Source organism: Haplochromis burtoni, unplaced genomic scaffold (genome assembly GCF_018398535.1).
Source record: "Haplochromis burtoni strain Fernald_Lab_line unplaced genomic scaffold, NCSU_Asbu1 Contig_1959, whole genome shotgun sequence".
Taxonomy (NCBI): domain Eukaryota; kingdom Metazoa; phylum Chordata; class Actinopteri; order Cichliformes; family Cichlidae; genus Haplochromis; species Haplochromis burtoni.
Window position 1 is genome coordinate 6,914 of NW_024584320.1, and position 3,753 is coordinate 10,666.

Sequence of the window (3,753 nt, forward strand, 5' to 3'; positions counted from 1 at the left end):
AAAAAACAGTGTACAGCGATCAATAGCTTACTTACAACTGGGCTCGTCAGGCACTCTTCTTGGCTGCAGTGGTTATTATTATATTTACATGCTTCCAGCTCCCGTTTTTGCTCGATGACATGCTCGTACTCTTTCCACTCCTTTTTCTCCCTCCTCGCTCACAGACACATAACGTGTATGGCAGTCCATTCTCCCAGCAGCACGGACTACACTGCAACATGATGCTACATTCTTTAGAGCTATGCCTGTAGCATTCTGCCTTTAGCTTAGCACAACAACAACAACAACGAAAGGCGCTCTCTCACCCAGGAAACACCGTCGCAGAGAGAGAGACGTCGCCCTGTAACCATGGCAACCGTAACGCTGCCGCCTGGAACAAAAGAACGTAGCTGTCAAACAAAACCCAAACAGTCCTGACCCGCGACAATATGAAACAGGAAAGTACCGCAGTGTAATTCCATTTATTTCAACAAAGTAACTGTATTCTGAATACCACCTTTTTAAACGGTAACTGTAACGGAATACAGTTACTCATATTTTGTATTTTAAATACGTAACGGCGGTACATGTATTCCGTTACTCCCCAACACTGGAGATAATCCATCCCACCTCACAGGTGTGCCACATCAGGATGCTGATCTGACATCATGATTAGTGCACAGGTGTACCTCAGACTGCCCACAACAAAAGGCCACCCTGGAATGTGCAGTTTTGTCTCACAGCAAAATGCCACAGATGCCACAAGCAATGAGGGAGCGTGCAATTGGCATGCTGACAGCAGGAATGTCAACCAGATCTGTCGCCCGTGCATTGAATGTTCATTTCTCAACCATAAGCCGTCTCCACAGGCGTTTCAGAGAATATGGCAGCACATCCAACCGGCCTCACAACCGCAGACCTCGTGTAACCACACCAGCCCAGGACCTCCACATCCAGCAGGTTCACCTCCAAGATCGTCTGAGACCAGCCACCCAGACAGCTGCTGGAACAATTGGTTTGCACAACCAAACAATTTCTGCACAAACTGTCAGAAACCGTCTCAGGGACGCTCAACTGCATGCCCGTCGTCCTCATCGGGGTCTTGACCTGACTCCAGCTCGTCGCCGTAACAGACTTGTGTGGGCAAATGCTCACATTCGATGGCGTCTGGCACGTTGGAGAGGTGTGCGCTTCACGGATGAATCATGGTTCACATTGTTCAGGGCAGATGGCAGCTGAGAATGTCCCAGTTCTTGCATGGCCAGCATACTCACCAGACATGTCACCCATTGAGCATGTTCGGGATGTGCTTGACCGGCGTATACGACAGCGTGTACCAGTTCCCACGAATATCCAACAACCTCGCACAGCCATTGAAGTGGAGTGGACCAACATTCCACAGGCCACAATTGACAATCTGATAGACTCCATGCGACGATGTGTTGCACTGCATGAGGCAAATGGTGGTCACACCAGATACTGACCGGTTCTGGGTCCCCAGACCCCCAATAGCGCAAAAAACTGCACATTCCAGGGTGGCCTTTTGTTGTGGGCAGTCTGAGGTACACCTGTGCACTACTCATGATGTCAGATCAGCATCCTGATGTGGCACACCTGTGAGGTGGGATGGATTATCTCAATATAGCAGATGTGCCCACTACCACACATTTGGACTGATTTGTGACCACTGTTTGGGAGGGATGGTTATATTGTGTATCTGGAATGAATTTTAGGTCTCTACGTCCATCCCATGGGGAATGGGAGCAGTAACAAAGGTGTTGCGTTTATATTTTTGTTGAGTGAAGTAAGTAAAAAATTTATTTATATAGCACATTTCACAGATAAAAATCACAAAGTGCTTTACAATAAGATCAGACATACAAGTTAAAATTAATTAAAAGCCCGTTTGTATAAAAATGTCTTCAGCTGCTTTTTAAAGGAGTCAGTAGAGTCTAGACAGCGTAAAGACAACGGCAGAGAGTTCCACAGCCTAGGTGCCAGTGCCTGAAAAGCCCGATCCCCACGTGTTTTAAACTAGTACGTGGGACCACCAGTAGCCTCTGACCTGAAGACCTAAGTGCTCGGGATGAAGCATGAGGTTTCAGCAGGTCAGAGATATACTGGGGGCTTCACCGTGCAGAGCTCTAAAAGTTACAACTAAAATTTTAAAATGAACCCTAAAATTTACAGGCAACCAATGAAGAGAAGCCAAAACTGGAGTAATGTGTGACCTCTTGTTTGTACCAGTTAAAAGTCTTGCCGCTGCATTCTGTACAGACTGAAGGCGATCCAGAGCTGATTTGTTGAGACACGTAAAAAGACCGTTACAATAATCCAAACGAGAAGAGATATAAAGCATGAATAATCATCTCAAGTTCTGCCTTCTGACACCAGTAGTCTGAGTTTAGAAATGTTTTCTTAGATGATAAAAACAGTTCCGGACAAGTTTCCCCTGGCATATTGCCCGCGCTGTGCCAGTTTATGCACCACCTGGACCTCGCTGTGTCTGATGCTCAGCCAGCGAGTGAGTGTTCTCCAGCCTAGTGTAGCCTGTTCTTTCTGGCATCTTGCCCGCAGTGCACGGTTCACACGGCCAGCAGGGCTCCTGTCATTGCTCGAGTGGGGCGGCTTCTCAGCTCTGACTGCAGCTTAAGCTGCTGCTACTGCTACTGCCGCTGCTACTGCGGCAGCTTCAGGCTGTGTTCTCCTGGCATTTTACCCACGCTTCGCCGGTTTACGCGCCACCTGGACCTCGCTGTGTCTGATGCTCAGCCAGCAAGTGAATGTTCTCCGGCCGGCAGCACCAGTCTCCCTGCAGGCGGTTCACCCGTTTCATGTTGGCCAGGCCTTGCTGTGTCTGATAAGCCAGCCAGCGGTTGTGTTGTGTTCCAGTCTGCGGCGCCGGCTGTACCCAAGCAGCAGCCCTGGGTGACCTGCGGGTTGCGTCCCTGGTTTGGGTTTCCTCTCCAGCGGCTGCACTGCAGCTGCAGGCTGTGTTCCCTGGCGTGTTGCCCGCATTTGCCGGCTTGCACGCCAGTCGGGCCTCACTGTGTCTCATGCCTCAACCCGGGAGTGATTGTTCCCCAGCCTACGGCGTTGGCTCCCTGTCTGGCATTACCAGCTTCTTGCAGGCACGCAGCAGGGTCCACTCTCAGCGACTCGGTGAGCTACGCTTCCTCTCCTCTCTCTGCTCCCGGGATTCCGGATTTGTACCCTGTTAGACCTTGATGTGTCTGACATTTCAGGCAGTGAGTGATGTCTGCAATGTTGGATCCCTGTTGGTTCTTGCCTGTGTGTCACGGACTTACACGGCCAGCACGGGGATGCCCAGAAGCTGGGATTTTGTCTGACCTCGAGTGTCTCGTTGCGAGTTCACTCTTGAGGCTCCTATGTCTGCGGACAAGCGTATGATGACGGTGCTGGGGGTGGACCTTCGGGTCGTCGCCTTGCTCAGCCCTCCACTTACGCAGGATAGGCTGCCAGCACCCCCCTGGCTGAGCGGCCAACCACTTGCGGTCCCGCGTCCTGCACGACCGGTTTAAGGAGTTGTGCATGACTCAGGCATAGCGTCTGCAGACTGCTGCCTCCACCCCCTGGCTCAGCCTTCGCATTGCGAAGATTTTAGGTCTCTACGTCCATCCCATGGGGAATGGGAGCAGTAACAAAGGTGTTGCGTTTATATTTTTGTTGAGTGTACTTACAGCCTGCAGCAGTAGCAGCAGTAGCAGCAGTAGCAGCGGCGTAAGCTGCAGTCAGAGCCGAGAAGCCGCCCCA